The following is a 25,528-nucleotide window of genomic DNA, read 5'->3' as shown; positions in this document are numbered from 1 at the left end:
AGAGAAGACCCATATCAATAAAATTAGAAATGAAAAAGGAGAAGTTATGACAACACAGAAATACAAAGGATCATAAGAGATTTCTACAAGCAACCATATGCCAATGAAATGGACAACCTGGAAGAAACAGACAAATTCTTAGAAAAGTATAACCTTCCAAAACTGAACCAGGAAGAAACAGAAAAAAAGAACAGATCAATTACAAGCATGGAAATCAAACTGTAATAAAAAATCTTCCAACAAACAACAGTCCAGGACCAGATGGCTTGACAGGAGAATTCTACCAAAAATTTAGAGAAGAGCTAACACCTTTCCTGCGCAAACTCTTCCAGAAAATTGCAGAGGAAAGAAAACTCCAACTCATTCTACAAAGCCACCATCACCCTGATACCAAAATCAGACAAAGATGCCACAAAAAAGAAAATTGCAGGTCAGTATCACTCATGAACACAGATACAAAAATCCTCAACAAAATTCTAGCAAACAGAATCCAACAACACATTAAAAGGATCATATATCATGATCAAGTGGGCTTTATCCCAGAGATGCAAGGATTCTTCAATGTAGAATCAATCAATGTCAAACACCATATTAACAAACTGAAAGATAAAAATCAGATGATCATCTCAATAGATACAGAGAAAACTTTTGACAAAATTTAACATCCATTTATGATAAAAGCTCTCCAGAAAGTAGGCATAGAAGGAAATACCTCAACATAATAAAAGTCATATATGACAAACCCACAGCAAACATTTTTCTCAATGGTGAAAAACTGAAAGCATTTCCTTTAAGATCAGGAATAAGGCAAGAGTGCCCACCCTCAACACTATTACTCAACAGTTTTGGAAGTTCTAGCCACAGAAATTAGAAGAAAACAGAAGTAAGAGGAATGCAGATTGGAAAAGAAGAAGTAAAACTCTCACTGTTTGCAGATTACATGATACTATACATAGAAAACCTTAAAGGTGCCACTACTGCTACTGCTAAGTCGCTTCAGTCGTGTCCGACACTGTGCGACTCCATAGACGGTAGCCCACCAGGCTCCCCCGTCCCTGGGATTCTCCAGGCAAGAACACTGGAGTGGGTTGTCATTGCCTTCTCCATTACGTGAAAGTGAAAAGTGAAAGTGAAGTCACTCAGTTGTGTCTGACTCTTTAGTGATCCCACAGACTACAGCCCACCAGGCTCCTCTGTCCATGGGATTTTCCAGGCAAGAGTACTGGAGTAGGGTGCCATTGCCTTCTCTAGAGCTAATCAATGAATATAATAAAGTCATAAAATTAATACACAGAAATCTCTTGTATTCTTATACACTAACAATGAAAAATTAGAAAGAGAAATTAAGGAAACAATCCCATTCACCACTGAAACAGAAGGAATAAAATACCTAGGAATAAACCTACCTAGAGAGACTAAAAACCTGTTTGCGAAAAACTATAATTCAGTGATGAAAGAAATCAAAGATGACATAAACAGATGGAAAGATACATCATGCTTCTGGATTAGAAGAATCAATATTGTGAAAATGACTATACTACCCAAAGCAATCTACAGATTCAATGCAATCCCTATCAAATTACCAATAATATTTTTCAAAGAACTAGAACAAAAAAGTTCACAATTTGTATGGAAGCACAAAAGACCCCCAACAGGCAAAGCATTCTTGGGAGAGAAGAGTGGAGCTGGAGGAATCAGACTCCTTGACTTGAGACTATACTATAAAGCTACAGTCCTCAAGACAGTATGTACTGGCACAAAAACAGAAATCAGACCAATGGAACAAGATAGAAAGCCTAAAGATAACCTATGTACCTATGGGCACCTTATCATTGACAAAGGAGGCAAGAATATACAGTGGAGAAAAGATAGTCTCTTTAGTAAATGGTTCTGGGAAAACTGGACAGCTGTGTTTAAAACAATGAAATTAGAGCACTTCCTAACACCATACACAGAGATACACTCAAAATGGATTAAAGACCTAAAGGGAAGACCAGAAACTATCATATTCTTAGAGGAAAACATAGGCAGAACACTCTTTGACATAAATCACAGCAAGATCCTCAATGTCCCACCTTGCAGAGTAATGGAAATAAAAATAAACATGGGACCTAATTAAACTTAAAAGCTTTTGCACGGTGAAGGAAACTATAAACAAGGTGAAAAGACAACACTCGGGATGGTAGAAAATAACAGCAAATGAAACAACTGACAAAGGATTAATTTCCAAAACATACAAGAAGTTCATTCAGCTCAATACCAAAAAAGCAAACAACCCAATCAAAAAGTGGGCAGAAGATCTAAACAGCCATTTCTCCAAAGAAGACATACAGTGGCTAGTAAACAAACGAAAAGATGCTCAACATTGCTCATTATTAGAGAAATGCAAATCAAAACTACAATGAGCTATCACCTCACACTGGTTAGAATGGCCATCATCAAGAAATCTACAGACAATAAACACTATAAAGGGTTTGGAGAAAAGGGAACCTTCCTGTATTGTTGATGGGAATGCAAATTGATATAGCCACTGTGGAGAACAATATGGAGATTCCTTAAAAACAAGGAATTCCTTAAAAAACTACCGTATAACCCAGCAACCCCACTTCTTGGCATATACACTGAGGAAACCATAATTGAAAAAGACACATGTGCCCCAATGTTCATTGCAGCACTATTCACAATAGCTAGGACATGGAAGCAACTTAGATGTCCATTGACAGATGAATGGATAAAGAAGTTGTGGTACAAATACACAATGGAATATTAGTCAGCCATAAAAAGGAACACATTTGACTCAGTTCTAATGGGGTGGATGAACCTATAGCCTACTATACAGAGGAAAGTAAGTCAGGAAGAGAAAGACAAATATCATTTATTAACACATATATGGAATCTAGAAAGATAGTACTGATGAACCTATCTGTAGGGCAGCAATGACCATATAGAGATAGAGAACAGACTTGTGGCCACAGGAGGGGAAGGAGATGGTGGGACGAATTGAGACAGTAGCACTGAAACATATACATCACCGTATGTAAAATTAGATAGCTAGCACGAGTTTGCTGTACGACACAAGGGACTCAAATCCGGGGCTCTGTGACAACCTAGAGAGGTGGGAGGTGGGAGGGAGGTTCAAAAGGGAGGGGGCATATGTATACCTATGGCTGATTCATGTTGATATATGGCAGAAACCAACACGATATTGTAAAGCAACTATTCTCCAATTAAAAATAAATAATTTTTTTAAAAAGCAATCCATTAACCCAAAAGAAATCAGGAAAGGAGGAAAAAAAACATACGGCAACTAGAAAAAAAGAGATGACAGACTTAAAACTAATAATCATCCTACTTATAAATGGACTAAATATTCCATTTAAAAAGGAGAGATTAAAGAGTGAGACCCAACTAAATACTGTCTAAAAGAGAGCCAATTAAAATATAAATACAAAGATAGCTTAAAGTGAAAGGATATAAAAATATATGCACACAGTAAACATAAAAAACCGCTGTGATTTATTAATATCAGACAAAGTAAAGAGTATTATCACAGATGAAAAATGATATTTCTTAAGGAGAAATCAGCAAGATATAAAAATTCAAAACATATACTTATCTAATTACAGAGCTTCAAAATATGTGAGAAAGAACTGGCAGAACTAAAGGGAGAAATAGAAATCATAGCTGGAGATTTTAACACCCTTCTCTCAGCAACTGATAGAACAATTAGACAATCAGAATAGACAAGGAAGATTTTAAACAAAATTATCAACTGGATCAAGTTGCCATTTAGAAAACACCATACAGTTAAGAATCCAGTCTCTTCATGGAATATATTTACATAATGAAATATGTCCATCATGTTGAAATATTATACAACATGATCTGTGACTATAGTACATTTAAATTAGAAATCTATAAAATAAGGATATCAGGAAAAATCCAAATATTTTTAGGTGAAACAACATAGCCTAAATAACCCATGTGTAGAAGAAAGCACAAGGAGAACTGGAAAATTTCCAAACTAAGTGATAATGATATCAACATATCAAATCTCATGTGATAACAGTTAAAGCAGTCTGCTTGGAAGGAAATTTATAGTTTTTTAAAAAATTCATTTTCTTTTAAGGAAGAATATCTTAGAAATTCAGAAAGTTTTTTTATTTTTTTGGCCACAACTCATGTACTCTGCTGCCTGGAGAATCCCAGGGACGGGGAGCCTGGTGGGCTGCCGTCTATGGGGTCGCACAGAGTCGGACACGACTGAAGCGACTTAGCAGCAGCAGCAGCGTGTACTCTGCAGGAGTTCCCCAAACAGGAACTGAACCCATGCCCTTGTAGTGGAAGCTCAGCATCTTAACGACTGGACTACCAGGGAAGTCCCAAGAAATTTACAGCTTTAAATGCTTATACTAGAAAAGAAGAATGATCTGAATTCAAAGATCTCATTCTCACCTTATAAAGCTAGAAAAAGAAGAGCAAATTAACCCCAAAGTCAGTTGAAACAAAGACACCAAAAAGCATAATCAAAGAAATACTCTATTTTCATTTATAATACTCTAGCATAATTGATCAAGAAAAGAGACAGTACAAATTACTCACACCAAGAATGAAAAAGAGGATGCTACTATAGACATCCTACAGACATTAAAAGGATAATAAGGCAATATTATGAAATATTCATGCTAATAAATTTCACAATTTAGAAGTACTGGAAAAATTCCTTGAAAAACTCAAACTGCCAAAACAAAAACAAGAGGAGAAAATCTGACTAGCTCTATGTCTATCAAAATAATTAAACTCATAATTAAAACCTTCCCCACAAAGAAACCTCCAGGCCCAGACAGTTTTTATAATGAATTCTCTTAAACACTTAGGGAAGAGTATTACCACAATCAAGGACTTGAAAGATACAGAGGTGGTGATTCCCATCACATCTACACTGAACTTGTCTGTCTGGCCTGTGCAGAAAGCCAATGGATCTTAGAGAATGACAGTTGACTATTGTAAACTGAACCAAGTGCTGACTTCAAATGCGGCTGCTGTTTCGGAAGCAGTTTCATTGTTTGAGCAAACATAACATTTCCCCTGCCACCTGATACGTAGCTATTGCTCTGGAAATACCCATTTCTCAAAGCCTATTAATAAAGACCACCAGAAGCAGTTTGCTTTCAGCTGGCAAAGCCAGCAATACACCTTCACTGTTCTGCCTCAAGGATAGAGCAACTCTCCAGTCCTATGTCATAATTTAGTCTACAGTAGCCTGATCACCCTTCCCTTCCAGAAGATATCACACTGGTCTTACTAGGGGCCACCAAGTTACTATGCCATCTGAGTCAACAGGCAAATAAGAGGGTTACTTTACTGGCCAGACTTATTGATCCTGCTTATCAAGGGGAAACTGGGCTGGTACTACACAATGGGTATATGGAAGAGTATGTCTGGAATGTAGGAATCGCTTAGGGTGTCTCTTAGTACTACCGCCATATGATTGACAGCACTGGAAAATGAGAACAATCCAATTCAAGTAGGACTGCTAATGGTCCAGACAGACCCTTCAGGAATAAAAGTTTGGATCACACTACAAGGCAAAGAACCAAAATCAGCTAAGCTTCTTGCTGCAAACTAAAGGAATATGGAAATGGTAGTGTAAGAAGGTAGATATAAATACCAGCTATGACCATGTGACCATGTTATAGAAATGAAGACTTTAATTGTTATGAGTATTTCTTGCTTATTTTGTTAAATATGTTTTTATATATATATATATATATGCATATGTTTGTTTTTTCCCTCTCTTATCCCCGTATCATCTAACATAAGATATATTAATAGTTAACTTTATATAAGAATATCTAAGTTATAGGATATCAGGGAGAAGAGGGAACCTCACCCAAGACTTTTGCATCCTCTTTTGGGGAAAGAGTCAGTGCATTTCTGATTGTATACACGATAGTTGCACCATGTTAAGTAAAAGTAGGGTTTTGTTAATGGGCTTTGTTGCAGCCTTTATTTGAAAGTTAAGAACAGTTTAAGGAAATGTATATGAGTGTCAAATCAATAAGAGATAGGCTGTGATGGTCTGTTTTATGCCAGCTTTACTAGGCAATAGTCCCCAGCTATGCAAATACTAGTCTAGGTGTTGCTATGAAGGCATTTTCTAGATGTGATTAACATCCACAATTAGCTGATTTTAAAGAGATTATCCTCACCAACAGGAGTGGGCCTGATCCAATCACATAAAAAGGCCTGAAGAGCAGAACTTGAGGTTTCCCTGAAGAAAAAAAATTCTACTGAAGCTTCAACTCCTGGGCAAATGTTTCCAACCTGTCCTCCTTGATGACCTGTCCTACAAATACTTGCAATATAGCCATCTTTCTTCCTTTCTTTTTTTTTCTATCTTCACATACACACATACATAGATATGTAGATACACATATATGTATATATGTATGTGTATATATATACATATATATACACACATGTATATGTATACAGTGGAACCCTAACAGATATGTCTTCAACTCTTCTTTAAGGCTAGAAGAATCTTGATACCAATACTTGACAATAACATACAGGAAAAGAAAATTGCAGACTAATATAGCTCATAAATTATAGGCACAAAAATTCATAATAAAAATGCTAGCAAATCAAATTCAGCAATATAAAAAGGATTATATATCATGACCACATGGGGTTTATTCCAGATTGAAAGTTAGTACAATACTTGAAAATCAATCATAGAAATTCATCATTTTAACAGAATAAAAGAGAAAAGCCACATCACCATCTTAAAAGAGTAGTAAAAGCATTTAAAATTCCACATTCGTTTGTGGTAAAATTCTCAATATATGAGAACTAGAAGGGAATTTTCCAGAATGTGATAAAAAGCATCTATAAAAACCTACAGTAAAGATACTTAGCAGTTAAGTACTGGCTGCGTTCCCCCTAAGATGGAAACAAGGTAAAGCCTCCACTTCTACCATTTCTAGTCATCATTGGACAAAGATGGCATAAGCAGTGTAATAAAGCAAGAAAAAGAAATGGAAAGAATAAAGATGTGAAAAGAAAACAGAGTGAAGGAAGCCAGAAAGAAAAACACCAATACAGTATACTAACGCATATATATGGAATTTAGAAAGATGGTAACAATAACCCTGTGTACGAGATAGCAAAAGAGACACTGATGTATAGATTAATCTTATGGACTCTGTGGGAGAGGGAGAGGGTGGGGAGATTTGGGAGAATGGCATTGAAACATGTATAATATCATGTATGAAACGAGTTGCCAGTCCAGGTTTGATGCACGATACTGGATGCTTGGGGCTGGTGCACTGGGACGACCCAGAGTGAGGGTATGGGGAGGGAGGAGGGAGGAGGGTTCAGGATGGGGAACACAGGTATACCTGTGGCAGATTCATTTCGATATTTGGGAAAACTAATACAATATTGTAAAGTTTAAAAATAAAATAAAATTAAAAAAAAATTAAGCTGTCTTTATTTACGGATGGCCTGATTGCTTATGTTGAATGTTGATTACACCACATACTCTTAATAGCCTTGTGATCTTGGGCTAACCGCTTACTATAACAAGGCTTATTGTCCTCATCCTCACATCAAGTTATGAGGATGTAATGAAACGTTTAGCACAATGGCAGACTCATGATGGTGGTAATGGTGGTAACTTAATCCAGAACTTTAACCAGAATTTTAACTTCTCTGTGCCTCAATTGCCTCATCTATTAAGCAGATAATACTATTGGCTACCACATAAGAGGGCTTCCCAAGTGGCGCTAGTGGTAAAGAATCCATCTGCCAGTGCAGGAGACATAAGAGCCCTGGGTTCAATCCCTGGGTAGGGAAGATCCTCTAGAGGAGGGCATGGCAACCCACTCTAGTATTCTTGCCTGGAGAATTGCCACGGGCAGAGGAGCCTGGTGGCCTGCAAAGAGTCAGACACGACTGAAGCAACTCAGCATGCATGCACCACGTAAGAATTCTGTGATGATTACAAGCAAATGTACATATGATGCTTTGAACCATGCCTGGCACAAAACAAGCGTCAGTAGTGTTAGCCACTTGTATTATTATCCAATTATGTGTTCCGTGTTTAGAATAATCTTTTATCTTAAAATTATTCTCTAAGAAGCCATCTTAATAGAAAGGCTTTGGGACTCACTCTTCTTGGTAAGAAGAGCAGAGCTCCTCTGGAACCTGAAAGTGATTTGTAGTCCAAGCAATTTAATTAGATTCAATAAGCTCTTATTGAAAACCTACTCCATAGCAGTTACTGCTACAGAAGGCAATGGCACCCCACTCCAGTACTCTTGCCTGGAAAACCCCGTGGACGGAGGAGCCTGGTAGGCTGCAGTCCTTAGGGTTGCTAAGAGTCGGACACGACTGAGCGGCTTCACTTTCACTTTTCACTTTCACGCATTGGAGAAGGAAATGGCAACCCACTCCAGTGTTCTTGCCTGGAGAATCCCAGGGACGGGGGAGCCTGGTGGGCTGCCGTCTATGGGGTCGCACAGAGTCGGACATGACTGAAGTGACTTAGCAGCAGCAGCAGCAGCTAGGCACATCTATACATTTTAATCTCTTTTAAGGCTCAAACCCGGTTTTGGGTGGGCACTTTCTTCAGGTCCATTTTTGGGGAGACTGAGACACAGGGTAAATACTTTGCCCAAAGCCCCACTGCTAATAAGTGACCAGGTTAAAATAGCATTTCAAGGCCTCCAAGTCCAAGCATTCTCCTCGCTTCTTAATCATGTACAATACAAGTAGCCCCCAACTAACCTCACCAGCTTGTGTTTATTCTTTGTGTACAGATAAAATTAGTCAGTCATGAGCATTTACGCTAAATGTCCAAATTAACACTGGGAATGTGTGTCGAACGAAGCCAAAACTGTTGGTGGGGGTGGGGAAGGAGGAAGGGAGAAGGCTTCTCTGCAGTCCAAGGGATTTGGAGCCACACCAGCAAATCTACCCCCGCTTTCTAGACTCCGTGCTATGAGAGATCAGGACGTATAGTAAACGGCGTCACACCAAACTCCATGCCCAGTTCTTGTAGGAAAAACACAGAAGGAGCTAAAAATGTAACCTGTGTTGGATCCCTGCACAAAGTGGGCCTTCATTAGTTATCGCTACATGTTGGTCTAGGAGAAATATTTCATTAGCTACACTCTTGCTGTAGATTTTATCTAGTTGCCATAGAAACTTGGGAGGAAAAGCTTGTTTCTAACCCTTGGACTAGGTTTGCCACCCAGTTTTACAGCTCTATTTAAAGAGCCCCCTTGTTATTTTAAACTCTTCCCCTTCTGGTCTCCTATTTTCTTCTCCTATGAGACAGCTGGATGGGACCTGTTCATGACCTTCCAACTGAGACTTGGCATGTTTTGAAGGCACAATTCCTGAGGGGAGATGGCAAGAGCCAATATTGCTTTTCTGTGTTTATCTCTGAGAAGGGCTCCGGTCGCAACAGAATTTTTTTAAGCTGAGGTTTCACTTCATCAAGAGTAAAAATGAATTGTTCTGTTTCTATTGCCTCTACCAAGGAAGCTTCCCCACGTAGCCCAGGTCCTTACAGAAGTAGTGAGCCCCACCCAACTCCCTAGCAGCCTCTAAACTGGAAGTGTCTAGTTTCTAGACACCCTGAGTTCTTCTGTTCTCTCACAGGCCCCCTCTTCACTGTTCCTAGAGTTTCCAAATACACTACTCGAGCTGTGCTTGTCTGCACCGCTTTCCCTCCCCAAGGGACGAGCACATGTACCTCAGAGCAGGAGTCTAGGCTCAGCTCACAGAGAGTGGCTCGCAGGATGTGAACTCCTGCCTGTCCCCATACTGAATGAGTGTTGTCCCTCTCCTCTCCTGTCTGGGGACTCATTCGGCACAAATGGAGATTCTCATCTCATTACAATTGGGTTGGCTCCACAGGAGAGAGGTGGGTGTCAGACGGTGAGTTGTATTTATAGTGGGAGACAGTTAAGGCCTGGCCCTGCTGTGGTTTGGAGGTAAGGTTGAGGGCCAAATGCTGGGCCCTCCTGGAAGTTAGAAAATGTAAGCTGGGAAGGATAGGAAGACTGCTTCCAAGCTTATTTTGATCGTAGATGGAGGTGAGCTTGGGTACATGGCCGAGAATGATATCACATAAATGACATACTACTCCTGCCAAGGCAGAGACAGTCTCCCAGAGAGGAAGTAGAGCTACGGGTCTCACCTGTGTCCAGGAGCACGACTGCCACGCCATGGACTTAACCTCTCCAACTGAGGATGAAAATTGGGTATGATGGCCTACTAAGGAAGCTGCCAGGCAACCCCACCTTGCAGGAGTACACGCAGTTAGGAGGGTGTCTTGTATTAGCATTCTCTTTCCTGTATTAGCTCTGGGGAGCCTGATTATGGAGCCTGATAGAAAGGCCTGGATGACTCTCACAAGCATAGGGGAAGATAAAGATGCATTACAAACTGTTCTGTTCCTGTGATTACTAACAAACGAGTGAGATAAGCTGGTTCATCAGTGAAACACTCCCTGGAGATGAGAGGCTGCAGGGTTGCCAAGACAAGTAGTCTTTCCTTGGTAGAAAGTTCAAAGGTGACCACTATGGCTGGGTGGGTGTTTACACCTGGCTGTAAGCCGACAGTATCCAGGTGAGTCCTGGATGTGGGCAAGGAGGAGTTCCAGTTGCACCTATGGGATGCTTATAGCTACAAACCCCTTGTTTGTCACACTTGCAAATGCCTCTCATGCTTCAGATAAAGCTTGATGCATATAGTAGATAGTAAACAGTGTTTGTTAAATGTATACCAAGTTGTTGTTGTTTTTGCTATAGGTCATGCTGCTGCTGCTGCTAAGTCGCTTCAGTTGTGTCCGACTTTGTGCGACCCCATAGACAGCAGCCCACCAGGCTCCTCCGTCCCTGGGATTCTCCAGGCAAGAACACTGGAGTGGGTTGCCATTTCCTTCTCCAATGCATGAAAGTGAAAAGTGAAAGTGAATTCGCTCAGTCGTGTCCAACCCTTCGAGACCCCATGGACTGAAGCCTACCAGGCTCCTCCGCCCATGAGATTTTCCAGGCAAGAGTACTGGAGTGGGGTGCCATTGCCTTCTCCAGCTATAGGTCATAGATTTCTTTTAATAACAGTTTTATTGAGATACACTTCACAAACCACGAAACTCGCTGTTTTAAAGTATACAACTCAATGAGTTTCAGTGTATTCACAGAGTTCTACAACTATTACCACTACCTAATTTGAGAACATTTTTCACTACCTCTCTCCAAAACTCTGTATCCGTTAACCATTCTTCCCTAGCCTCTATCCCTCACCCCCTGGCAACTACTGACTCAGTTTCTGTCTGTGACAACAGTTTTCTGACAATTGCATTCCAGTTTTATGGATTTCTGCTTAAGCACACAAAGCAAAATGTCCACCCAGGTCACGTTCTTCAGAAAGCATCCCTTGTGTTATCCTGGTTCTAACTAATCCAGCCTCATCCTTTCTATCACTTAAAAGAACAGATGGCTTTAGCCTTCTCCAGGCCAAGGCTGAGTCTCTGGATTGCCAAACATGCTGATGAGCACTGAAATTCAGCCCAGAATCACAATGAGAGCAAATGTGAAATACCTGGACATCGCCAAACTAACACAGGCCTTTCCCCATGCTCTAGCACCATTTAGCAGCAACGGAGGCGACCCATTCTGGTGCAATGACTGTTAGCGGAAATGGGGCATGCTAGGTCAGTGATGAGGGGTTGGGCTTAGTCTGAAAAGGCAGCACTGAAGATGGGCAGTGGTGTCAGCCAAGCGACTTCACATGCAGAAGCACCAAGACCTACTTTAGGATGCAGCCTGGAATCTGAAGCCCCAGGGTTTGAGATTACGCTGGGAGAAGTGGGGATAGCCCAAAGATCTGAAGCCCAAGGCAGAGCTGATTCAGGATCCAGGGTGGGCAGCCAACTCCAGAACACAGGAGTCTGTGCAGGCTGAAAAGGTAGTTCTGAGGACTATTGCCAAATAGCTTGTTGCTACCTCAGTCAGATTTCTTAGCCCAGTGCAGCAGCAGTTCTTGCCTGAGAGCATTTTAAAGGTACCATGGGAACTCTGACACTGGGAACTGAGACTCACTGGCAGATAACAATCTAGAGGAGGTCAGTTCTTCCTTCAACAGCTTAGCCTATTTTGAAAATGAAAGTTGGTGAGGACAAATCTCCAGTTCCGGGAACATCATGGTGGCTTCCCTTAGAAGAGGTGGCGAGGCTCTGTGTCACATTTACAGACAACTGTTAACGTGGCTTTCCTAAGCCAGAATGTGAGCTTCTCGCAGACAGTTGGTGTCATTTTCATTTTTGTATCCCAGTGCCTAGAAGTTCTGGCACATAACAACCACTCAATAAAGACTTATTTAGTGAGTAAGTGAATTTCTAGTACCTGACTCCATAAAATATATGCTCTCTTTTTTTTTTTTTCCAACTTCTCAAGGAAATAGGAGGGAAATACAAAGGAACAAAACTTTCCACAGAACTCAGTGGCAAAGAATACCCCTTCTCCAAGACTCACTGCATTGAGGAGGGCAATTATGATAAAATATAAATGTGTGCTTTTAAATGTGCTACTCTTTCAGGGGGAAAAATGGCACTGCACATCCAAGAGGAAAATATGTGAGCTGAATGAAGATTTAAAAAACAAAACCAAACAATTGATGTAAGGCCAGAGAAACAAGCTCTTAAAATGCTGGTGCAGAGACAGCGAGTACCACACATGTGTGTCTACCCCCTTCCTCCCGAGCCCATGACAGACACCGCTAATCAAGTTTAGGCTATTCTTTCCCACCAAACTGAGGCTTAACTTTAGAATCCTTGTCAACACTGTATTTCATGTGGTCATTACTGGGTGGTTGGTGTTGATAGACCTAATATAAGCCATTAGTCACGGCTGAGCTGGAGTGTAGGAAGGACAGGGTGGTGAAAGAGTGTGAGGTCATCTAAGGAAGACAAGAAGGGGGACTGGGAGGAGCCCCGACAGACGGCTGAGATCTGTGGTCTGGCTCAAGCCTTCTACGGAGGTTGTGGGGTTCATGCAGAAGTCTCGGCCTAACTCAAGGAACGCCCTGGGGCTGGATCTGAGACAAAGACAGAAAATGGCCTAGTTTTCCAAGAGCCCCAAGGGGCTAAGCTAACAAGTCGGGTCACCTGGCAAAGTCTGTTACCCCAAAGCCTGAGTCCAGAAGAGCAGGCAGTTCACTGAAAGAGGAAGGAAACAGCGTTAATTCTGTGCCAGGGCCAGGTACAGAATAACTGAGTCTGCCTGGAAGACATGCTTGAGCTATAAGCTGCTTGAACCCCAAAATCTGCTGCCTGTGCAGAAAATGCTAGTGGTGTACAATTTGATGGAGCAAACTGCTTCTGCCCCCATGTTAGGGGTGACAGGAGGACAAGGAGGGACAGATTTGTTTCACAAGTGAAGGGAAGGGACTTCCCTGGTGGCTGACTCCACCAACTGAAGGTTGGCTGACTCCAACCTTCCAGTTCAGGGGTCCTGGGTTTGATCCCTGATCAGGGAACTAGATTCTGCATGTCTCAGCTAAGACCCAGTGCTGCCAAATAAACAAATATTTTTAAAAATCAATACAATGTTAAATGAAAAAAAAAAAGTGAAGGGAAACTGGTAAAGGAAAAATTTCTCTTCTCTTGTCTTCCCAGAAGGGGATAACACAAAATGACCTGAGTATAGCTTTTTGCTTGTCAGCAGCTCCTTTGTAAACCTGAAATGTCTGCATCTATTTTCAGCCAAGCTCTGTAAGGGCATGGGATTTCAGTTTCTCTTTTGAGGTGGAGGAATGGGAACCCAGACAGACTGCATGACGAGTTCTCTGACACACAGGAGACAGCTGGGATCAGCCTTCACGCTCTTCTTGTTCAAGACTTGTCTGGGCTGACAGTGGAAACCATGATGCCCTCATCAAAACAGCCCTGAAGAGAAGTGGTCAGGAACCACTATGAACTGAATTTGAGTTTTTCTATGGCACTTTTCCTCTGAGAATCTAGAAGTATTTTCCTGCTTTACACTGAAGGAACTCAATAAACATATCTTTATGTCAGTAACATCTTTCTAATATACATGTTTGACTACAGATCAGAAGAACCAGTGTATGGGCTGGCCCACCCATTCTCAGAAGCAGTGTGGAAAAAGAAAAGTTAGGAAGACTTCAATTTCAGCTTTAGCACTTACTAGCTGTGCAGCCTTGCGTGGTTACTTTCACTCTCTGAACAACTATAAATTTAGGGTACAATTCAATCCTAAAGGAAATCAACCCTCAATGTTCACTGGAAAGACTGATCCTGAAGCTGAAACTCCAATACTTTGGCCATCTGAAAAGACCCTGATGCTGGTAAAGACTGAGGGCAGGAAGAGAAGGGGGAGGCAGAGGATGAAATGGTTAGATAGCATCACTGACTCAATGGACATGAATTGGAGCAAACCCCAGGAGATAGTGAAGGACAGGGCAGCCTGGTAGGCTGCAGTCCTTGAGGTCGCAGAGTCAGACACAACTTAGTGACTGAACAACATTTACTTCTTAAGGGCTGTCCTGAGAATTCACAGGGTATATAAGTAGCTTGGCACACAATACATGATCAGTAAAGCTAAACCCATCTCTCCTAGGTCAAGACAGAGGCTGGTGGCTTGGTTCTTATAAAGTAGGCAACATGGAAGAAGTCGCTTAGAGACAATTCTGGACTCCTGGATGTCCGGACGTCCAGGCCAAAGCCCCTTCCTCTTCTCTATCTCTTGTTGTCTCACTGGCCTGCAGGCTAGGGGTGAAGACGGTGGCAGGGGGAAGGCCGAGTGGACTGGCTCCCAGGGAACAGAAGCATGCAGCTGCACCCTGCCCTCAGGGCTGTGTTTGAGGTCATTTCAAACCATGGACCGTTTGGAGAGAATTCTCATCACCCTTTTTTGGGAGGTGACAGAGTATGACAGTCTGAAGGGGAGGTGGGAATTAAGGAGAGACAGAGCAGGGAACCATGGCACAGCCAGGACCCCGGTCACTGGGGAACGCTCCCCAAGGGCACTGAAGCTGGCTGCTCAATGAATCTGCTTCTTGGCTCAGAACGTGCACGCCTGTGTCTCAGCCTCCTCCTGCCCTCAGGAGCCCGGGCGCTCTCCTCCCCTGGGCTCAGCCTCTGCCAGCTCCCTTAGCCAAGCCCACGGCTCGCCAGGAGGTCAGGTCCAAAACACAATTGCAACAACTGTAGTGAAGGCTGAGCAAACAGCCCCGAAACGATGATGAAAAGCTGAACCAGGGGAGCAGGCGGGCTGTCTGGGAAAGACACTAGAATGATAAATCATGGCCACCAGGCCCTGAGTTCTCTCCAGACCAGGAGATTTGCCGGCAGTGGGGGTACAAGGCTCCCGGCTGTTCCTCCTGAGCACACTCTGGAAACACAGCACTGTTTCTTTTCAAGTAAAATGTTCACAAGATGGCTGTCAAGACCATGATGAAAGCCATTAGAGGAAAGTATGAATGCAGAACCCTAGGGACTTATGAGAAGGCAGTCAAAGGCTGGAATATTTTAAAAACCAAACTTTTTCTCAGCCACCCCTGGTATGGTCCTGCCCTCTGCTGAGGCCCCAGTACGGCCTGGGTGCTTCACTGGGGAGGGAATTGAAGCCCCACAAGGCAGCTGCCCTGGAACCACCTGGAAGACAGAACCATGGTGCCAACAGGAGGAGGTTACCCTGCAGAGTTTGGCAGGAGGAGTGAGCAAAAGTTATACAGGGGGACACCCTGGGGAAGGGAAGGTTGACCTGCAATCTATATAAGGGGCATCAGGACAGCATGAAGACTCCAAAGCCATCTCCTTCCTCCTCGCTGGCCATCTGGTCCCTGGCCACTGGGGCCCACTTGTACCTTCAGAAAAATAAGACCTCAGGCTTGTGAAAAGCATCAGTGTCTCCAGCTAAGGCCAGCCTGCTGTTTCTTTCTCCAAAATGTTTTACCAGTTCCTCTTTTCCCCCTCTTCATTCCTGTGTCACCCTAACCCAGGCCATGTCATCTCATTCTTGGATAACTGCAATGGCTACAGTGCAGCCTTCTCAACCCAGCTCTCAGGTCTTCCTTGCCATGACCATAGACTTTCTTATTTTAGGACTTTCTTCTTTAATGACTTAAAAAAAAAATCATGAAGTTCCCTTACTCCTAGTTTTACACTGTTAACCTATCACGCAGTGTCTGGAGCCCAGACCCCTCCCCCCAGCCTTCCAGATCCTCATAACCCAGCTCTAGCTTCTCCAGCTCGTGGAGAATCTGGACTTTCTGCTCCAGTTAAGCCTCCACCTCCCTGTTCCCTGTTCAGGCCAGGCTCATCCCTACCTGCAGCTCTTATTCCTCCTTTCCACACCCTCATCACCCTCTCCACCTAATCAAACTCTCCCCCTCCTTCCAGCCCAGCTGCAGTCCCCTTCACTCCTTGCCTTACAGGACTTCCTCGGCCTCCGTGCTCTCTCATTCTTCCAAGTTTCAGCTGAAATCAGCAGCTCGACATGGCTCTTGATGAGTTTCTGATTGTCTCATTTGTCTAGCTCGTCTGCAAGGGATCTGGGAGCAGGGCCACTGCTCATATCCTTCAGTGACCTCAGGAGAACCAGGACAGAGCATGGTGTTCACACATAAAAGGGTCCCAATTCAAACTGGCTGGCTCTACAAAGTAGGGTGACCTTGAATTATAGTGAGGCCATTCATTTGACAAATGCCCACTGAATACCTACTATGTTTCATGACCGCAGTGTCATGATCACTGGAGACTACAAGGTAAGAAAGATGGGGAATTAATAGACGACAGGGAAGCATAGTTAAATGCACAGTTACCACACAGGCTGGCATGATGATGCTCTGATAGAGAACAAAGAGTATGCTAAGAATGAGGGCAGCCAACCCAGTCTCAGGAGACCATGGAAAGCTCCCCAGGGTTGCTGTTTCTTAAAGTAAGACCTTGAGTTAGCTGGTAATGGGTACTAGGGAGAATGAGAGAAGAATATGAAAGAATAATGAAAGAAGAATTTTAAAAGAACTGAAAGGTTTAATGTAGCCTGATTGTTTCTAGAAATGGGTTTTCTCTTATTTACTTGAACAGCCTCTATGCTATCACTAGTGATTAAATGATAATATAATTATCTGTCTGTATCTATTGATCTATCCATCCATCTATATATTCTTAGCCAAGAACACACAAGTCCTGTGTGCTTGCCAGATATGGTCTGGGGAGGAGCAAGAGAGTATATATTTCATAGTAGCTTTTCATTCTCAGCTGTCTGAGATGTTTGGGATAGTATTTCTTACAAACGGAGGGTGGGGAGGAAGGCGGATGGGAGAGGGAAGGATCCCTCTCTCTTACATAACACTCCAGCCCACTGGTTCCCCTCAGTTTATTGCTATTCATAGCATTCCTTTTTCATCCAAAATGTAGGAATAATCTGACTGTGAAGCTACTATGGATAAAATGAAGAGACTGCTATGTACAGATCTGCATTCTCTTTCTATTGCTGAGAGTCAAAGGGTGAGGGTCCATCCCAGCTAGATTTTCACATGTTCAGACTAGCAGGGTAGTTCCTTGAACAGGAAAAGGTGAGCTTTACACATAGCCAATTTCTCAGAACAGTTTCCCAGCCTGGATGTACTGGCATTTGATTATGCTACTTCTGGATTATTTATTTAATATTGTTTCATTAAATTTTCAAAGAGCACAAGCGGTTCTACAAATAAAACACAGAGTGCCAGGGTACGAAAACGGATGGTTATAGTCAACTAATATTTTTGATGCTGAAAGAAATCAGGTAGGATGTTTGTGTGCTTATGTGGGAAAATAGGTACTATTTTGTGACAGAAGATCCTTCCAGTCACACTGAGACCCTTCTCTCTGTGGACCTGTGAACAGAGCGAGCGGTGCTGCCTAGAAAACTGGACTCTACCCAATCCAAGCACCACAGCCTTCTACTACCTTACAGGGAGATGGCTGGACCTCAGCCTCTCATGCTAAGTATTCAGGGCACAGACATCAAACTCCTCTTTGTCTTCCACGGGATGGCAAAAGGCTGGGAAACACAGTCAGGGCCCCACACCTCTATTGACTGGTTTGGAAACAGGAAGGCCCTGGCTGCGATATTCAACCACATTAAATGGCCGGCATTATCCGGAGCCTTGAACATGGGTTCATTGTCTGGCTGGTCTTTGCTGCTGAGCGCGCTGGAGAAAGGCCGTGCGTAATTAGGGGCTGCCTGGTGAAAAGGGTCCGCTCACACCACATGCCCAGTTTTTGTCCTCGGAGGAGGGTGCCAATCTGAGAAAGGGTGAGCCCCACGGGAGAGACAGTATAAAGGATTTTGAGGCGGGGTGGCTATCTTGTTACAGTGACTTTGAGTTACAGAGGAGATTCCCGGTCAGAATTTAGATTTAGGGCAGGACACCTGCCTGCGAGAGAACCTAAGAGAACTTTGCTGCCGACAGCTGTGTACGGCGAGCGGTGGCTCTTGTGCTGGGGAACTGTGATGTGTTTTTCTAATAAATTCTTCCCAGTCTGATGTGAATCGTTTCCAGGTACTTAGATGACTCAGTGACTTAATATTTCATTTTAAAGCGTGCTCTGCACAGGAAACACAGCTGACATTATTAGGATTTTTAGACTTTAGATGTGCCTCATCCAGTCAGGTTGGTTTCAGACCCTGAGGTGGCATTGTAGAAATATTTCCTATGAACATTAATAAACAACCCACATTATTCTCTAGAAAAGCAGAATCAGTCTTTTTAATGACATGAACAAGCTTTGAAATGAGAAGAATGTGGAGGTTCTCAGCACTCCTGAGACATAAATTCAATCTCTCTGAGTAGAGGGTCTCACATCCAAATCGCCAGCTTTCATTTGCTAGACCACAAGGCTCCTTTAATTCCCTGACCCTTTAGCTTGTAGTTTTTTTTAAATAGCCAAAGACATTCTCATTCATGAGGTTCCCAGTAATTTGAACAAGCTAACAAGCTTTCCTTCCCCGTCTTGTGCTCCTAGCGCGGTTGTGGTTTCCAGGCTGACTCTGGTACCCTTCTCAGCAGTTCTGCTTTCCCTGCCCCATGGTCTGGCTGTGGAGATGCAGGCTTAGAGCAGTAGCCAAGCTTGGCTGTGTTGAAACCAGCCGTTGTGATTTAACCATGAACAAACTCGGAACCTTAGCCTTTGAAAGGAACCTGAAACTTATTTGGTTCAGTGTCCTTCCCCAAGTTATCTCCTCTCTAGTTGAAATCCTCACTACTTTGTAAGACGGCCTCTGTATCAGCTGACATTGCTAACTGCAATCAAGTTCTCTTTCCCAACACCCCACCCCAGTGATTCTACTCAGTCATTCCATTTCCTGGCTATAACCCTGGTACAGCCCTCTCCAGAATGATCATAGCTAGTTCCTTATATATCATTTTTCTCTGCTGAAGTCTTGAAGGCAGGAGCCCTGTCTTATTCATCTTTGTATCCTTACTGAACAAGAGCTGAAAAGAAATGGGCAATTCTTTCACTTCGGCACTAATTCATCTCACTCTATCAGTCAACCAAACCAAACTATTTAACTATTCCATGGTTCGAGCCACATTTCTCCAACTTGCTTGAAAAGGTTTCATGAAAGAGCCCATCAAATAGCCTTCTGAAATCCAAACATATTCCCCTGATCTTTAGGCTTAACATTTCACTTAAAAAAAGTGGAAATGAACTTGATTTGTTATTTTTTTTTACTGAATCCATCTTAGAACCTGGTAACCATGTCTCCCCTTTCTATATTTTAACAAACTATTTGTTAGATAACCCATTTGAGAAATTTGCTGGTGGCTAACGTTGAGATTACTCTGTAGTTTGCAGAGTCCACCTCTGAAATTTGGGGTCCAATTTGCCCCTCTGACTTGTGGCTAGTCATTTCTTCATAACTTGTGCAGAAACTATTAAAAAGTTGTTCCTTGATCCTACCTGCAATTATTTTGGTTCTCTGGAAAGTAATTTATCTGGCCTTGGAAACCTGTGCTGCAGTGCTAAGTCACTTCAGTCGTGTCCAACTCTGTGTGACACCATGGACTTTATTCTGCCAGGCTCCTCTGTTCATGGGGATTCTCCAGGCAAGAATATTGGAGTGGGTTGCTGTCTCTTTCTCCAGGGGATCTTTCTGATCCAGGGATCAAACCTATGTCTCTTAAATGTCCTGCATTAGCAGACGGGTTCTTTACCACTAGTACCACCTGGGAAGCCCTTGGGGACCTGAATGCTTTTCAAATGCCCAGCTTCTCTCAATATCTTTGTCCTCAACTTGGGCTTCACTTCACCTTTCCAGGCTGCGTGCTCACTAACGAAGGAAGACAAAAATCCAGTGTAACTCTGGGACCTGAAGTGTGGTGAGAGTCTGGAGCATTCCTGCCAGCTATTGGCAGAGGTGGATTTACTATGAAGTTCATGAAGCTTAATCTTCAGAGCCTCTTACTAATTTTGTATTCTTTTTCTTAAAACTGTACTGCCAAACCATGCACACATCAAAGCACAGACCTATGGATCTGTCTTGGGTATTGTGTAAGGTCACACAATTTGCTTCTACTGGAAGTGTTCTTATGGGTATCGCCAATAGTTGGTCTATCAAAGCAAGAATAGAAAATATAGGGGTGTTTTATGGGCTAACCAGGAAGCTTAAAATACTCAGCACTGATACTACCATTTCACCAAGACTTTAGGAAATTCACTTAACCTTATTGTTGTTTCATTTCCTTACCCACAACATGGGGAAAATAATCCTTCTTTCTGTCTTAGTTGACACTCATTCAATGTTGACCCACTGCAGGTACATCCCACTTTACAGTAATTTGATAAATATAAAGAAATGTTTGTTGACACCATACACATTAAAAAGAAAAATTAATAACCATGGCATAATAAGCCAGGTTAATTCTACAGGGGAATTGATTTAATTAGTGAGTGCTGAATTTTAAAAAAGAATACGATTTGCAGTAGGGAGAACTGACTTATGAACACAAGCCAAGAAGCAGTGGAAAGTTGAGTGTGCCCCTGAACCCTCTTGAGTCCCAGTTCCTGTGTCTGGAAAATGGAGATGACAATACTTCCTCAAAAGGTGTTGTGGCAATTGAAACCAGGTAGCGCAGTGGTAAAGACTCTACCTGCCAATGCCAGAGACACAAGAGACGTGGGTTCAGTACCTGGGTTGGCAAGGTCCCCTGGAGGAGGGCATGGTAACCCACTCCAGTATTCTTGCCTGGAAGATTTCATGGACTGAGGAACCTCGTAGGCTATAGTCCATGGGGTCACAAAGAGTCAAACACTGAGTGACTAAGCCTGTAATACTAAAATGCTCTGTAAACTGTGGAAGTGATTTATAGATGACTGGTGTTATTACTGCCTTCAATCATAAAAGTTATGCTGATTTAAAAAATCCAACCTACCCAAAATTTCCTGAAGTACAGACTCGGTATACCATTGGCAATCATGGAGCACATGAGTTAAAACTTTGGTGAACAACAATGCAAATATCAAATGCTATACAGATAACCAGAAGTTTGAAAATCAATAATTATCCTACCTCAAAGAGCACATCTCTTCGATCCAGACCCCATTCTTTTCATCCAGCACAGCAGAAAAGCTAGCGATGTTGAGATTCATACTGGGAGTACAGGATCAGTAAACTTATTATCCGACCTTATTATGGAATAAACATTCCTTCAGTTCCTTCTTTACTGTGTCCCAAAGTCTGGGATATTTTGGTGATACTCCCCAGCCCAGGGAAACATTTCTCCAGAGTTTCAAAATGCTTGAATCTGAGTATTCTTATCTTCTTTTGTTCACTCACAATATCACAAGTTCCTGACTTGAGACTGTCCATTCAGAGAAACAACCTTGGACAATAGCTTCAGGTTGCCCTTGAGATGCTTAAGCTCCTTCTTGGCAGGAGAAATTTTACAACATTTTCCTTTCACAGGTTGCCGAAAGATTCAAGAAGGACTTCAAGCCCCTTGGACATTTTTGAGCACCTTGCTTGCAGGATTAATCTCTTGAGTTGGAAGGCTATTTCTTGACTTTGCTTAGCTCAGTTTAACAGCAATTTAAACATAGGTTCCACTCCTCACAACCTGTTGTTTTACAAGGAAGACCTCATTTCACAAAGTTCCACGTAGAGTGGAGCTTCTGGGCTCAATAGAGACAACTGCGTTCATTATCGCCAGCCCTGACTTTCATTTCAGTGAGGAATCCTGTTTCAGTTCATTATCTGTGTTCCAGCTTCATCAGTCTCCATTAGGAAGCACCTTGCCTTTCTGCCAAGAGACAGTGAAGGTGAGTGGCCCAGTTCCCTGCCACGGGTGCAAGCTGCCAGCACCCTGCCCCCACCAAGCACTGGCCCCTCCACCTGCAGGCCAGAAACCCATCTTCCCTCATTAGGAAGAACGTTGTTTCTGAAATCACCTTGTGACACGTAGAGTCCAGAAAGCATGCTCTCTCCATCCCTCCCTGTGCCCCTTTCATTCCTGCCACTGGGGGCTAGCCCCCAACTCTCTTATCACCTCAAATAGAGCACTGATCTCCAAAAGGATCCAGACTGGGTATTCAACCCACCTTTCTCAGCATCTTCCCCTTACTGTTGAAGCCATAGCATTCAAAGGAGAAAAAAGGAGAAGGAAATAAACCAAGGCCAATTTTGGACAGAAAGGGGAAGAGTAAGGCAGATGAAGTAAACAATAAAGATGTAGGATGAGCCTGGGATTATAGGGGCACCTGACACTGAATCAAGAATCCTTCAAAGGTCCGCCGAGACCCCATGGTGTCTCTGAATTTTGTTTAAAAACCAATAACATGAAACTAAAATATGTTTGAGAACTGGTGAGGGTTTCTCCCCACTTCACCCATGTCATTTCTTTCCCTTCTCTGAATTTATTAAAACAAATGAAAAAACAGACCCTGAGTAGCATGACATGTCAAAACTTTGTCCAGAGACCATGCACACGAACAACAGAAAGGTGTGTTTGTTTTGCAGACTTTCCACTCAGAAGAATTTAAGGCCTCCTTAGCCCTGCACAGCAGGGGCTTCACGCGGCCTCTTACAGGATGGAGTCTTTCCTCAGATCTACTATCTTCATACACACCAGCTCCAGCTGTGCCTTCATTTTCAAAGCCAGCACCTGCTTCCCACTTCTCAGGCCTGCACTCAGACAGCTGGAAGTGATGGGGGCATTTCTGTCCTGGTGAGGGAGGGGGGCAGGACAGCCCTTGATCACAGGTGGGAACTCCTCCAGCTCCTTGTCCATCCCTTCCTGATGAGGACAACTCTGAAGGCTGAACTCCTCTGTCTCCAAGAGCAACTCCATGGGACTTTGCCTGAAGCTTTCCTAGACCTCCCTTCCTGATCCTACCTTCCCACCAATTTTTCCTGGAAATGCTTCCTAGTACGTCATTTTCACATGACCCCTTATCTTAGCAGCAGCCTCTGAGGAGCCCCACCTATGACATCCTAGAATGAAGCCAAGAGGATGCAGAGAGGGGAGAGAGAGAGAAAAAAAACAAACAAGTCTCCAACAGGTGGGAATCAGAGATGTGGAGGGAGATGAGAGAGAAGGGCTTGACAGAATGGGCTAGATGGTTTTTAGACTGAAACGAAAGAAAAATTATGTGCCCTCTTCCAGGTCCCGTATGTCTTCTAATATGTGTGTGTACATGTGGTGTATGATTTTCCTTTTCTCTCTCTGGCAAACAACTGTATTTCATACCTTTCAGAGATAACAGGCATAACTAAAGAGTTGCATGTTATTTCATCCTAAAATATATTTTCTTTATATATTCTTAATTTGGGGAACAAGAAAACAGCTTTGACAGGAAATAAATGAAAACACAGTTTAAAGAAAAGACATTATGAGCCTCGAGCAAAGTATTAATAACTCTAAGATATGACAGGAAGAGGTGACGGGGATGGAGTGTCATCTTCTCTCTGGATTTACAGAGACACCCTTTGATCCTCTTGCCCCTGAACTGTGAGGGCCCCCGCTTGGCAGTGGGTTTGAGAGTCTTGGCTGAGACTCTTAACCTCCCAGTCTCTTTTCTCTATCTGTAATATAAATGACAGTGAATGAAAACAGCATTCATTTCATCATGCTTACAGGGTATCAGAGCTAAAATTTATTAATATATTTAACTCATACAACAACCCTTTGAGCAGCTACTGCTATCTTCATTTCCCAGATGAGGAAACTGAGGCACAAAGAAGTAATATGACAAAAATCTGCACAGGTACACAGAAAAGATACTGTCACTGATCATCAGGAAAATGCTAATCACAACCACGAGAAGCGATTACCTCACACCTGTCAGAATGGCTACCACCACAAAGACAAGAGGTAACAAGCGCCCGCAAGGATGTGGAGGAAAGGGAACTCTTGTGCACTCATGGTGGGAAAGTAAACTGGCACTGCCACTATGGAAAACAGTATGGAGGTTCCTCAAAAAATTAAAAATTGAACCACCATATGATCCAGCAATTCTACTTCTGAGAACTTACCTGAAGAGAATGAAAACATCGACTCAAAAAGCTATACACACCCTCATGTTCAATGAAGCATTGTTTACAATAGCCAGGATGTGGGAACAACCTAAGTGTCCAGTGATGGATGAGCGGACAGAGACAATGTGATACACACACAATGGCATATTATTCAGTCATAAAAAATCTTGCCATTTGCAACAACATGCATGAACTTTGGGGGCAGTATGCTATGTTAAAGAATTCAGAGAAACATAAATACCATATGTTCTGCAAGAAAAAAAGAAGCTCTCAGATACAGAGAATAGATGGATGGTTGCCAGAGGCACAGGGCGGGTGTTGGGGAAATATCCATGAAGGGAGTCAAAAGGTACAAATTTACAGTTAAATAATAAATAATTCATGGGGATGAGATGTACAGCATGGAGACCATAGTTAATAATACTGTATTGCCTATCTGAAAGTTGCTAAGAGAATAGATCTTACAGGTTCTCAAAATAAGAAAAAAAGTTTTGTAACTAAGTATGGTGATAAGTGGGCTTCCTGGGTGGCTCAGACAGTAAAGAATCCACCTGCAATGTGGAAGACCTTGGTTCAATCCCTGGGTTGGGAAGATTCCCCTGGAGGAGGGCATGGCAACCCACTCCAGTGTTCTTGCCTGGAGAATCCCATGGACAGAGGAGCCTGGTGGGCTGCAGTCCATGGGGTCCCAAAGAGTCAGACATGACTGAGTGACTAGGCACAGCACAGCAGCATGGTGATAAGACTGACCCATTATGGTGATCATTTCGCAATATATACAAAGAGCAAATCATGTTGTACACCTGAAACTAATATACTACTCTATGTCAATTATTCCTCAGTAAATAAGTAAAACAAAATGAAACAAAATAAAATCTTTTCCTATTTCTCATAGTTGTCATGAGGATCAAATAAAATAATGTATATGAAGACAATTTTAAGGCACATGTGGTATCAATTCAGTT

Source organism: Bos mutus, chromosome 21, assembly GCF_027580195.1.
Source record: "Bos mutus isolate GX-2022 chromosome 21, NWIPB_WYAK_1.1, whole genome shotgun sequence".
Taxonomy (NCBI): Eukaryota; Metazoa; Chordata; class Mammalia; order Artiodactyla; family Bovidae; genus Bos; species Bos mutus.
Note: the sequence above shows the minus strand (reverse complement) of the source record.